Raw genomic sequence first — 7,886 nt, 5'->3', positions numbered from 1 at the left:
GCCTTCGGCTCTTTAAACTCGAGTTGTATTTTGCAACTTGTTTTTCCTTAGCATGATGAGCAAACCCGGGGGGGCCTGACAGCACACATAAAGCCTAAGACAGGCAACCTGTTTGTCTGCATTTTGGACCAAATGTGATGCATTGAACACCAACGCATGTACGTTTATGTATGTGTTGATGAGGTAGTGCATGATTGGATACTTCAAAAGCTAGAAGCTCCGGGTATCTGCTGTTCATTGTTTTTATGTTCTCCAGAGCGAACATTAAGGAGACTTTTGTTCTCTACTCCTTCTCAGAAACAAAAGTCTGGATTATTGCTTAACCGAGTACCAAGGAATGCACCTTTCTTGATGCACATAATCGTAAACGCCTTCATTGTACAACAAGATCTTTGTCTTCCCCTTCGAACATTATACACACACCGCCTTGTCGTATATTGTGTGTGTGTGTGTGTGTGTGTGTGTGTGTGTGTGTGTGTGTGTGTGTGTGTGTGTGTGTGTGTGTGTGTGTGTGTGTGTGTGTGTGTGTGTGTGTGTGTGTGTGTGTGTTGAAGTGGGTCGCACTGTTGTATTATGGATACAAATTATGATGCTAGGGAAAATGCAGACTCCCTGCTGCTATCCCTAAACAAAGGACTAAGCCTGTATATGAGAGAGAGAGAGAGAGAGAGAGAGAGAGAGAGAGAGAGAGAGAGAGAGAGAGAGAGAGAGAGAGAGAGAGAGAGAGAGAGAGAGAGAGAGAGAGAGAGAGAGAGAGAAAATAGTCTTTGTGTGTGGATTTGTACCATATGTTACATGATGTGTATGTGTTGTTGACCCCAGCTCATCTCTGAGCGACCTTTGATTCACTTGACAGTCATAACAGCAAGGATTTGGCCAAATCCATACTCTGTTACTGTCTGTCGTACTGGTCCTACCTGTCCACTCTAGTTCCGATCACACCAGGGCTATTTTGTTGTTAATCTAGGCTGGTGGATGGATGGTGTGTTTCTAAAATGTGAGTACTTGTTGTGGGGTTTCCCTTACAGGAAATTGGGAGCCTTTAACATAATGATAGTTTTCAGAATAAATCTCCTCAAGGAAAATCCTTACACAATCATGTTACGCCGGCTCTGTGGGGGCATAGCGAGAGGGAGCGAGAGAGAGATAGAGATGGAGAGAGAGAGAGACCGAGAGAAGGAGAACAACACACTGTCTTGTCCTGAAATGGACTATGCAGCTGGATAAACAAAGCAAAGCAAATCTCTCTTGATCTCTGTTAAATACAGAAGACCTATGTTGGATTACCTCCCGTTGAAATGGGATTAAGATTACAGCAATATGAGGGACAAGCTGTATGATCGCATACTGGCAAAGAACTAAACACCACTCTCTAAATCCCACCAATTGTTTTGGTTTTGTATGAGGGTAGCATTGTGTTAATCTAAGGTCAATGACGTTTTTGATGTTTTTCAATGACATAAACCTCATAAGATGAACCAATGTTCTTTCTCTTTATCACTGACTTGTGTGTGTGTGTGTGTGTCTCTCTCTCTCTCTCTCTCTCTCTCTCTCTCTCTCTCTCTCTCTCTCTCTCTCTCTCTCTCTCTCTCTCTCCTCTGTCGCTCTCTTTTTTAGAATTTACCCAAGCAGGACAACCCATGCAAGTCATGGAATCTAATTTGGATTCTCTCTCATGTAGCACTCTCATGTAGCATTTCAATCAATATTTTTTGTCAATATAGCTGCACTGGTAAGATGTGCCCTAGATTGTTGGCTGTTCTTTATTTACATGGAACAACATATTTGCTGCAGAGTAAAGTTACTCACATGACAATGTGTCCATTTTATCCAAGACGCCTTCTTGAGAATTTCAAGAGTTCTTGAGCATGCGTCCTTTACAACTCTTGTTGTAAAGGACAACTCTTACTTTCTGCAGTAAAATAGATTCCTTAATGCGCTGTTCTTTCTGAGTGCTTGAATACTACATAATACCCGTTTTCTTTCTTCACTTCCCCCCACTGCCAAGTGCTTCCCAACCTTGCACCGATACTGCAAAAATACTGCAATGAAAAAGGTTTAAAAGGTCCTGCAATGGGGCCAGCAGTGTTGTGCAAGTTCACACTTCACATGTACTAGTTCAAAGTTCAGTTCATACAAAAGAAAATGAATAAATTCATGTTTATGAGCATCAATTCAGTTTTTAACTAGTTCATGTTCAGTTAATTTACAGTTATTTTAGAAACCAAGGAACAACTGTGGGAGTGAATATTTCTGTGCTTATCTTTTAAAATGAATCCATTATCAGCTGCCCTTCACTACCATCTTGTACCTCTTTTTCATTCATCACAACTAAGGCAGTAACTCTATTTAATAAACATGTCATCTGGACCTAAGCATCAATTCAGAATGTCACAAAATCTGAACTAGTTCAAGTTCAAGTTCTTTAGTTAAAAAAATATGTTAAGTTCAGTTCAAAGTTCATAGAAAAATTAACTTGTTCAACGAGCTAGTTATTTTTGAACTAGTTCATGCACAACACTGGGTGCCACATATACAAACAGACTGCCTAACAATTTGTAGCCATGCGAGAACTACCACCAAACACTTAGTGGGTGCAATGCACTTAATGTCACTGGGACATTGTTGTTTGGGGCAGATGTTGATGTTAAAACAATGTGTGTGGAAGCACTGTAAGCACAACAATGTTGGGGTTACTGGCCTCACTATGGGGTTGCACTCAAAGGCTAAGCAGAGCTGGGAATCACTGGCCTAATTCCCGATTCAGTGATTAACAAAAATGTGTTTAGTTTGCTGTTATCAGTTGGCACACTCATACACATACAAACACACACACACACACACACACACACACACACACACACACACAACAAACATTCACACTCATACACACACACACACATTACAATTCAACACAACAGGATAGAGATGCTTAAAATGTTAATGACGTAAAAAACACAGCAAACAATTAGGAACTAAGATTTTTTCTCCAAGTATTATAAAGCATATATGTACCCGACTCAAGTGTGTGTGTGTGTGTGTGTGTGTGTGTGTGTGTGTGTGTGTGTGTGTGTGTGTGTGTGTGTGTGTGTGTGTGTGTGTGTGTGTGTGTGTGTGTGTGTGTGTGTGTGTGTGTGTGCTGTTTACCAAACTCACTTACAGACATAAACCACATGCTGGGGTTTTCTTCACAGTCGATCACGGATTTCCTGTGAGACGGCTGAGGCCCCGGGTTCAATCCCTGTGTCATGTGGTGTCTGCTTGAGTGCCTTTGAGCAAAACAAGAGACAAGGTTGCTGCTTATTCCGATGACGTTGTTGTGTTTTGTTTACGGCAAAACAATTCTTCTTTGTTAGGTGCGTGACACAAAAAGAGTCTACCGTGTGTGTGTGTGTGTGTGTGTGTGTTTGTGTGTCTGTGCTAATGTGGTGGTGTGGTTTACCAGTATGAAGAGAACATCTTGTGACAGCAGTTTATATGCAGTTGCTGTGTTAGGTTGAGAGAGAGAGAGCGAGAGAGAGAGCGAGAGAGAGGAAACAGATAGGTATGAAAACCGATAAACAATGGAAAGAAATTTAAAAAAAGATCAGGACTACATTGTCACCAACTTTGTTGGCTTCACGCTTGTCCCAGAAATGACCCCTATTCAATAATGCTGAAGCTTAACAAACAAGCAAATCTCTCCTGATCTCCGTTGAATATGGAAGACCTAGTTGGTTTTATGTTTCCCGAAAACGGGATTAGTATTACAAGACCAGAAACATCATGTTCATATCAGAGTTCAGACCTACTGTGCTAAAAATAAACAATGTTAAATATATATATAAAAGGACATGATTTGCACTGCATTTATTTAATCAATATATTTTGGAACAAGGTGCTTGCGCTTAAGACAGTCTTTGTTTATGGCTGTGGATAAACAGGATGGCTAGCAACTTCTAGCCAAGCGCCAGTCAGCTGATAGTCATGACGATTAATCAGTTGACAGGGTGTACACTGGGAGGAAACTTCATTACTATAAGTAAATAGAAGCACAAAGCCAGTGTAGTTGTCAACTTAAAAATCATCCAAAATCGATTTGTGCGATGCTGTCGAAATGGTATTAGTTTGAACATTTGACGTATCTATCGTACACTGATCTCTAGAGGAGATTTGTGTATTTTTTATTTTATGAAACTGTGGTTGTCGTCACGGTGTGTCCTGTCGCCTACAGTACACTTCAGTGGTTCACTAATGCTCCCCCGCTATATTCCTGTTTATTTTAAAGCGGTGGTAATGGGGAACAACCGTACCTTTTACTTGTTGTTGATGTATTTTTGTCACCCTTTGCTCTCTGACAAAGACTACCTACCCAAACACTGTAATGTACTCCTGCAATGGAGCAGTGCTAATGCATAGGGGTGATCATTAGACCACTGCATAAATGCCACTTGTTCCCTGGTAATTGGCCATTGTTGTTCCCTGAGGGAGGGAGAGAGAGGCGCCCCTGCGACAGGAAACGCAGATTGAAGCCTTTAGGATCATTGTCATGCTTATTTATAATATCACCTTCAGCACTGCCTTGCCTCCCTGTTCTGGAGCTACACATTATACAGGCATAATACAGGCACATACACAAGCATGAATGCAAAAATGCTCACACACACGTACATATATGAATGCAATGCACAAATGGAAACATACGTATATTAATGCACACCAGTGGCAGCTGCTGGTCTTTCAAAGAGGGGAATTCTCATTTTCGGCCTACATCATATAAATTGTCAATTTATGTATATATATATATATATATAAATTATGCTCTCTGTTCCTTTTCAAGGAAATGCTCTGTCATACCAACTAGCTGTCTTTTACACTGACTTGACCAGTGTCCTCTCAATGGCCAGTAGAGCTAGGCTGCTTAAACGGCCTTGGCCCATTGTGTTACTGGTGTAAGACTTGAGCCGCTTTTAACAGGAGAAGCTCCTTTCTACACCTGCAGATGTAGCTCTAGTGTAGCTCTAGTTTGTAAATCTGAGGCATTGCACTGTCCAACTCCATGTCTTTAAGGAACACTAAGAAATCACACAGCTTTCCCCTGTCACCCTGCAAGTCCTGATCTGAATACAGGACTTGAAGTTCAGACCTCAGGCTCCCTGAATCAAAGTGATGGCCAACTACCAAAACAATATTAAACTTGAACAAGGAAATGTGGGAATTATGTTAAACTGAAGCAAGGAATTGTGTGAATAAGTGTATGAAATGTACAATGAAAATTGTCTAGCAATTTTGCCAAGCAAATATCAAGAAATAGGTTGCAGTTCGTCTTTCGACTCTCTTGCAAAATCCGCGATGGGACTGAGGAATGAAGACAGCTCCGACGACTTTTTATAGTTAAAAATCGCTGTCAATCAAACGGCAACTCAGTCTTTTTCAGACCCTCCAATCATCACGCAGAAGCCCAGCGTCCAGGCCAGCCCACTCTCCATTCACCCCCAGAGACGCTGAGCATCCGTGGGAGGGACATAATCGCAGCATTATCCAATGACTGTCGACTTTCGACGCACTAAAAAAAGCTGTTCTATGCAGCCCCATTGAAGTGGATGGACGCTGAGCTTCAACAGGCAAATGCACTGTGACGCTACGGGAATGTATGAGAAGGAAATCGAGTCAGTCGACCTGCGATAAGCAGCTGATTCTGAACGAACTCGTCTTGGAGATGGACGCGTTCTAACGCATTTTTAGTCAATGAAATGTTAACACAACAGTATATATTTGACCATTTCATTTTTGAAATTTTAGAGGAAGCTGAGCTTCCCTTGCAGTCTTATAGAAATCGCCACTGATGCACACACACATACACACACATGCACACACTGACTCACACCGATGCACCGTCCATCACACATGCACGCACACCAATGCACCCTGCCCGTATGTAGACAAACACACACACGACTTGTGCACAGACACATTCCTTTACAGGGTACAAGTATGTGCACACACCAATTTAAACACAAACACACATTTATACATCTATATACAAAAACATTGTTCATTGTTTTCTTGCTGCCATTCACAGACTAACGTGTGTGTGTGTGTGTGTGTGTGTGTGTGTGTGTGTGTGTGTGTGTGTGTGTGTGTCACTCGGATTGCTAAAGCTGCATGTCTCTCGGCTGTTGATGTGTTAGCTTCATATAGTCATATATGCACCAATTTTGACATCCCTCATGCCTGAGGGATGTTCTTTGAAATAGATTTTAACACATTCTAGGAGGGGCATATGTTTGTTTTGCATATATCCTTTGATTTTAGAAGTTATTAATATTGAGGATATCTTGTATCTTGAAGAAGAGAATATTGAATGTATTTTGGCCATTAGCTACTAAAAACTATTGGAATAAGTGAGTTATAGTAATTTGGCCATGTGACTTAACCGAAACACATGAATACATTCAAATTCTGAAGGTTAATGTTATTATATTTCGAGGTGATGAATTTAGTCTTTATAATGTCTGTATCCATCCAAGTTGTATCTGCTCATGCGTTAGCATAAAAATCTACTGGTGCATATCAGGGAGGACTGCATATTTCCCCCTCCCCCCTCCCTCTGTACAACAAATAGACCCCCCACCCCATAGTCAGAAGCATGGTATCAGAGTGTCCAGACAAGGCTGGAATGATTCTATTAGTACACCCTCCAACCTGACAAGTAGGCTCCCCTCACACTCCCTCCACTCCAGTGTTTTGCTGGAGGCCTGCAGCCGGAACTGCTGTTCCTCCCTGGAATGCTAGCGCAGAGCATTCCACGTAGAGGAGCAGTAGGCCTACCCTACCAGCACCAGTACTACCAGTACCAACACTGCTCTCTCATCGCTCTTTGAAATGGTTGACTGTACGTTTCTTTATCCCAGCCCAACTGGGTTAATAACGTTGTGATTATGATGCATTTGGGAGGATGCATGGGAAACTGAGGGAGAGAGAGAAGCAGGCAGGCCGGCGGAGAAACAATCTAACCTGTCGACATTCGTGACCTGATATGACGTCATCAGTACCTAGGTCACCATGCCCTGCTTGCTGTGTTTATTTGTTGCGTTACGAACACTGTAGCCTACAAAAACACCCTTTGAGTATAGGGCTTAATTTGTAAACACCCCAGCCCAACCCTTATTTTAAACCGTCCACTAGGCTAGAGGAACCGGTTTTATTTGAGATACATTTTTATAGGATACAATCTGACTAACAAAAAGACTAACAACTTACAAAATACATCTGTATTAGCCCATGTTCCTATGCAGATCTGGATTCTCAACTTTCACTCTGTCAGGTGACGTAGCCGTTTAAATAGCTATATCTACGTCCCCATTGGTCAGTCCAGAGAGCGGTCCTTCACCGCTGTGCTGACTTAACATATGGGAAAACTGAGACGTGGTGGGCAGACTCAAACGCAAATGTTAAATTCTACACCAATGGGACGCTGAGGGGGCGTGTTCATAGAGCTGCCAGTTCCTGCCCAAGTGTTGTGATTGCAGTCTGAGTTGAGAACGCGCGTCTGCCTGTGGTTCGGCGCGCTCTTTCGCTGCTGTTTATAGCGCTCTGGGAATACTAATCTCATCTTTGAGGGGAAAAAAACGAATAAGCTTTCTATTCTTCGAGACGACTTTTTCGCTTCTGCGACAGCGTCATCTGTGCGAGAAGGGGCTGAATATTTCCCAGCAGTGAAAAGAGGCGAGGAAATAATATAGGTAAGAACTCGTTGCGACTACTTGGATACTTTTTTCCTGCTGCGACTTGGCTCGTTAGGACACTGCTTGTCTAATAATTCCCTGAGTTGGTTGGTTGTCCTCGTTCGTAAGTATTTTTATTGCACGCAATAACGTGGTGAAACCTTAAAGAGCCTGAAGAGC

At 42.2% G+C, this 7,886-nt stretch overlaps 1 protein-coding gene across 2 annotated transcripts in view; it reads left to right on the top strand.

The window, feature by feature from the left end:
• The first annotated feature begins 7,530 nt into the window (after positions 1-7,530).
• The window catches only part of sema6cb (semaphorin 6Cb), a 126,488-nt gene continuing 126,132 nt past the window's right edge, over positions 7,531-7,886 (top strand). For both annotated transcript variants that reach the window (XM_084471177.1, XM_084471175.1), the window contains exon 1: positions 7,531-7,724. The gene's annotated coding sequence lies outside the window, so the exon portion shown is untranslated. The remainder of the gene's footprint in view (positions 7,725-7,886) is intronic.

Source organism: Micromesistius poutassou (assembly GCF_964030765.1).
Source record: "Micromesistius poutassou genome assembly, chromosome: 8".
Taxonomy (NCBI): Eukaryota; Metazoa; Chordata; class Actinopteri; order Gadiformes; family Gadidae; genus Micromesistius; species Micromesistius poutassou.
This window is presented reverse-complemented; position numbering and strand designations above follow the sequence as displayed.